Source organism: Saccopteryx bilineata, chromosome 7 (assembly GCF_036850765.1).
Source record: "Saccopteryx bilineata isolate mSacBil1 chromosome 7, mSacBil1_pri_phased_curated, whole genome shotgun sequence".
NCBI classification, from domain to species: domain Eukaryota; kingdom Metazoa; phylum Chordata; class Mammalia; order Chiroptera; family Emballonuridae; genus Saccopteryx; species Saccopteryx bilineata.
Genome location: NC_089496.1, coordinates 33,132,856 through 33,138,723, shown reverse-complemented (window position 1 = coordinate 33,138,723; position 5,868 = coordinate 33,132,856). Strand labels below are relative to the sequence as shown.

Here is a 5,868-nt window from a genome sequence, read left to right as displayed (position 1 = left end):
TGCTTTTTCATATGTGCCTTGACTGCAGGCCTTCAGCAGACTGAGTAACCCCTTGCTTGAGCCAGCGACCTTGGGTCTAAGCTGGTGAGTATTTTTTATATTGCTCAAACCAGATGAGCCCGCGCTCAAGTTGGCGACCTTGGGGTCTTGAACCTGAGTCTTCGGCATCCCAGTCCAACGCTCTATCCACTGCGCCACCACCTAGTCAGGCTCCACCAATGTTTCTTAATTGACATATTTCTTAGATAAAACCTTCCCTCGCTATATTCTCTCCTCTCTTCCAGTATTCTCCAGCTTTATCTATGCAGTATTTTTGTCTTCCTCTCATGGTTCTCATCTCCCAGAGGATGGACCCACAGTTCTGAATTCTTTGCAACCCCTAAGGTGCAATACTGCCTGCAGCAGAGTCTGCAACCATCTAGAGAGAAAGCAATCTTTTGCTTTTATTTTCTTTGCCCCTGGTATGAGGTTTGGAACTCCACCTCTATTATCATCTTATACGTAGGCAGTTGGCCTTAACATACATTATTCATTTCTGTATGATTTGTTGATCTCTCAAGTGCCTTTCCAGGGCTCCTGAAAAGATATATTGCCTGTGTCAGTGTGTGCTTATTTAAAAAAAAAAAAGTGGTTAAGGTATTGATACTTTGGGGGCATAGTGGACGGAGGACCAAGGGAAGGAAGGACAAAACATGAGGAAATGTCTGTATAGTCAGGAGGAGGCAGTGGCCTTGGTAGGCAAAATACATGACAATCATCATGCTCTGTTGACCTTTCAAATTTGGAAACATATTTTTAGCCAAAGATCCTTCAGGATTTATAAATTTCTCTTCCCTCTTCTTTTTTTTTTTTTTTTTACAGAGACAGAGAGTCAGAGAGAGGGATAGATAGGGACAGACAGACAGGAACGGAGAGAGATGAGAAGCATCAATCATCAGTTTTTCGTTGCGACACCTTAGTTGTTCATTGATTGCTTTCTCATATGTGCCTCGACCATGGCCCTTCAACAGACCGAGTGACCCCTTGCTCGAGCCAGCGACCTTGGGTCCAAGCTGGTTAACTTTGCTCAAACCAGATGAGCCCGCACTCAAGCTGGCGACCTCAGGGTCTCGAACCTGGATCCTCCTCATCCCAGTCCATCGCTATATCCACTGCACCACCGCCTGGTCAGGCTGTAAACTTCTCTTGAACAGAAAATAATCTTACTAAGGGCTAGTGAGATCAATCATATTTAAATGTGAGTTGTTTTAATCAACTACGATGGTGGGAAAAGTAATTTTAAAGTCTAAAGTATTTAAAGGCAAGCTGGCCTGGTGGGTGACCCTTAGCAGAGAAAGAACAAAGAGAAATTGGAGAGGACGGTTTGCCTACTTGGCAACATTGCCCATTGCTGGCAGTCACTTTTTCCTGGATCAGGAGGCTATGGTAGAAAGGATACTGGATACATTTCACACAGAACACAATTCTACCACTAACAATAACAACTAAGTCACAAAAGCAGCCCATTGTATATGGAATGCTTCCCATAAGCCAGGCACTAACTAGCCCTTCACCTATTGTACTGGTTGTTAGTGTTTAATTTTCATTATATTTTAGGTCGACCTGCCCCCACCTCCCTCGGCAAAATGCTTTTCTAATGTGTGTCTGTGCTACGAGTGCCAGTCTTAGAACTCTGGGATGCCATAGAAAGGCATGTTCACCGAGTTATGCTGGGCCAAGCTCGGTAGCGGACCTCACTATGTGCACATGTACACACACACACACATGCACACACTCACACACACACACACAGTTCAGAAATTGGCAAAGGGTCCAAGCAATTGCAACACTCTCTAGTATTTTCCAATCTGGACATGGAAGAAAGGAGACTTGATCCTAACAGCAAAGCTATAAAAGAGTGAGCCCAAGGGATGTAAATAACTAACCTTTACCTCCCGATGACGCATACACAAAGAGAGAAGTGGGGCCTAGTGATGCCGAGAGGGAGTCTGGTACAGTTTAAGCACGGAGGTGGTCCTCAATCTTACCACTCCATAAGGCCAGTTCGACACGCTCCTTCCACACGTCATCATAGGAGCCAGGAATTCCATCCTTTCCCTCGCTTTGAATCTAAATCCTGTCTTCATTTACAAAAGCACGTGGAATATCTCACTTACTCCTCCCCGCCTTAAGCCTCAGTTTTATCTATGAAGAAATGTCAACTTGAAGAAGAGTCAACAACTATCTTTCCTAAAGATCACGCAGCTAGTTAAGCTGCAGCGCAGGTCCGACTGGCAGGTACTGAGCGCCTGTCAGTTTGCCTACCAGAATCCCTAACCATCCTATGCTTTGTGCTTTCAAGAGCGATTTTATCAGCAAAATGCCCTGAAGTAAGTGCGTTTTCCCACCAGTCCCAGGGCATGATGCCTGCTTGAGGCTGGAAATGCAATCTAGTCTACATTAAATTGGACTTGTTAAATTGTTTACCGATTCTACCATCTATGTCTTGCTTGTCTGTTTCATCTAAGGATTAATTTCTTTATGCTAGGCAAAAACTTACAGATGAGAAATAATCGCAACATTAATTAAAACTTTAAAACAGAGATAGTACAACCTGACAGCAGGGCACACGCATTCTAAAATTCTGTAACAACATAAACGGCTATCAGAGACAGGGAGGGTGTTAGAAGTAATACCCTAGAAAATAAACAACTAGAAAATATGACAACTACCATAATTCTAAGAAAGAGAGAGAGAATAAAAGAATACTGCATCATTTAAGAAGAATGTAAAAATGTCTCACATGAATTGCTACTGACAGGTAAAGATAGGAGAGGTGATATATCTGACGAATGTGCAATCTATGAAAGAAAAATACCGTTTCTTCAGATTTACTGAGCTTGATACTGCTCATGCCAATGGGGTTATTTGTTTACTGGAGCTTCAATAATTGTTTTAAAGCACTAAAAAAGCATTATTTTTGTGTTACACCTAGGGAAACAGAATGATGGTATCGTACATCAGAGTCTTTGATGAAGTCAGAAATTATGTATTATACAAATTGCCTGAGTCCTATACTTATCATGGTATGTGACCAGTATCTCTGTATCTCTAATCATGTAACAGACCAAATCAGAGATAAATTTTAATGAGAAATTTTAGTATAGTTCTAGCTAAAGAATAGTGATTATGAGTAATGACTGGACATATGAGAAATCAGTTTGGCCCAAATAAAATAAGCAAAGCTAAATATGGTCCCCAATTGTAGCAAAATACTACCTGTCTTTATACATCTCCATGTCTCTGTAAAATCCAGGATGGTGTAATGAAATCCTCTTTTCCTTTCTCAGCCAGGAATGAATTAAAGCTGACCTCAGATACCATAACATGGCTTCCAGAGAGAGGAAGGAATTCAATGCCCTCAACTCTTCTGGAAAAGCTGATAAGTTTTTAATGCAGACAGCAGGGAATCTGGCCCAGACTGCTTTCTCTTTGGGTTTCATACAAAGATACTGCCACGTTGGACAGCACTCCTCCTGGTAGGAAAGTAGGACAGTATTCTCTAACGAGAGGCTAGACTTAAAGGAAAACCCTCTGTATGCAGATTTTACTGGCTCCTTTATTTCTTTACACATCTTTACAAGGGATTAGTAACGTGTGTATGAGTTTGATCAACTGCTGTTACTTGTCATAATAAAGTTTACATCTAAAACACAATTTTTTTTCTTTCAAATAATTTAGGTTTTCCTCCTTCTCTGCTTTGCTACCTCTAATATTCATGAAGAGTTGGAAGTGGATGAGGTAAGGTGAGTTTTGTCTGTCTCTGGCAGTCCTGGCTAAGAGGTTTGGGATATCACTCACCGTGGGAGTGCCCAGAAGACACCAGCTGGCCATAGAGAGATGGTGTGCACCTGGGCAAGCATACAAGGTCAGCTTTATGTAATACAAAGTTAGTTTTGCCATTTAAAAGTGGATATACATCTCCACTTGGCCAAAAATTGAGATACCTGATTCTTAGAAACAAGTGAGCTTGTGATGAAGGTACTGGTTTACATTTCTGTCAAAATTTTATAGGGATGGCTCAATTGGCAGCTCAGGCAGCAGGATTATACCAGGCAGCCACAGGGCCTTTGTCTGTGCCCAACTGTGCCCCCACCCTATGAAGAGACAGTAGCCATTAACAGTTACTTTCCCGTGCGTCTTGCACCCGTGCCTGGGCCAGCCACAGGGCTCCATGACTGGCCCTGAAGAAAAGGGCATGAACCCTCCTGCATGCTACATCCAGCCTGTGCCTGTCCCCAACACCAGTGCAATTGCCCCACTGAAGGTCTGTGTGCCGCAGCCCGTCTCCTTATTCCAGCACCCGGCCCAGATGGACTGTCCTCTCTGCAACAAGATGATTGTGACCCAGCTGCCCCACCTGGTGCCCGCACCTGCTCTCCGCTGGGAGCCTGTGCCAATCCGGGTCCACAGTGGGCTGCTGCTTCACCCTTTCTGTGTGAACCATTGCTGTCCCAGCTGCAACGCTCTCCTGGGCACCTACAAGCATTTGTAGGACTCAACCAGCCCAGGAGTCAACTGTGTGTGGCAGGAAGTCCCTTCCGACTGTCACTCAGCTCCACCCCTGGTGGTTTCACTTTGGTGGTCTCAGCTCTGCAGGGGCTCCACCTCTATGTCTTCTTTTGTGGGGCAAGGAAATATCACAAAAGTAAACACACTTCCAAACCCCAGAAATTGCTGCTTGGAGTCATGCACAGGACATGCGAAGACATTCACCTTGAGCGCTGGATCAAAGGTCTCCCTCCTGCCAGCAACCCGAGGCCTCTCACTGCCCTGTCTGAATGTCTTCTTTGCCTTGCCAGCTTCTTTTCTTGCCTCAGTGGGCCTTTCCAATGGTGAGTGCAAACTGAGAAGCCATGGGTTGCCTTATTTTTGAGGCTGCTCTGGCCTGAATATGGCTAAGCCAGCCCTCAGTGCCCACCATCACGTCCATCTGTTCTCACATCTAACAACAAAAATCTTGCCTCAAGGCCTTGGCTGTCAGATTCTGTAATTGCATGTTCTTCAGTAGCACAAAAACTCACTTTAAATTCTTAATTTGTTTTTAAGTACATGGAGGAATTACCCACACCCCCCAAGCACATATCCATGAGGTCATAAATGCAGGGTAGAAATATAGACCTGGAGCTCATCATTGGTCAGCCTTCCCTTAGTTCTCTGTGCCAGCTCCTCAGCTACTCATCACAAAGGGTTTTTTTTTCTTGTGAGAAATTATTAACAGCTTTTATGACCATTTGGTCTTAACACCGTTGAACATGACTTTGAAAGAAGGGATTTATAGAACCATTTTCCATATCTATAAAATTGATATTTTGCCATTTCCCAGGGAACTCCCATATATTTCTTTTTTCTTTATAGGAAAAGTAATGGATAATTGTATCCACTGCCTTCACTTGGGTTTAGTGTGGTTCTTAAAACCTTTGAAATGAAACTCTGAAAGGGAGACCTCCTTTGGGTTCTTGGTTGCATGTTGGAAAGACAAAGGAAAGCATGTGTGAGCGTGTTCATGTATCATGATGCTGACAAGTTTGGGGACCTGAACTCTTTCAAAGGAATCTAAAGTCTGATTTTAATTTTCAGAAATAGAATTTGTTGTATAACAGCAGAAGACATGATTTGTAGGACTCGAGCAGCGAGCCAGAGTTCTCCGGCTGCTGCTGTGTCATCTTTGAAATAAGACAAAGCCAGACTCAACTTCCAAGAGTCCTCATGTTGATCATAAATAGGCACAGGGAATGCATGTGATCATATTATGTAGAAATCAAGCCTCAACCTTGAATAAAAATCTGTATGTTGGCTGAAAATTGAGTCATAACCCTTGATTCAGCA

At 43.4% G+C, this 5,868-nt stretch overlaps 1 pseudogene; it reads left to right on the top strand.

The window, feature by feature from the left end:
* Positions 1-4,213: 4,213 nt before the first annotated feature.
* LOC136311136 (lipopolysaccharide-induced tumor necrosis factor-alpha factor homolog pseudogene) lies at positions 4,214-4,534 on the top strand (annotated as a pseudogene).
* The last annotated feature ends 1,334 nt before the right edge of the window (positions 4,535-5,868 follow it).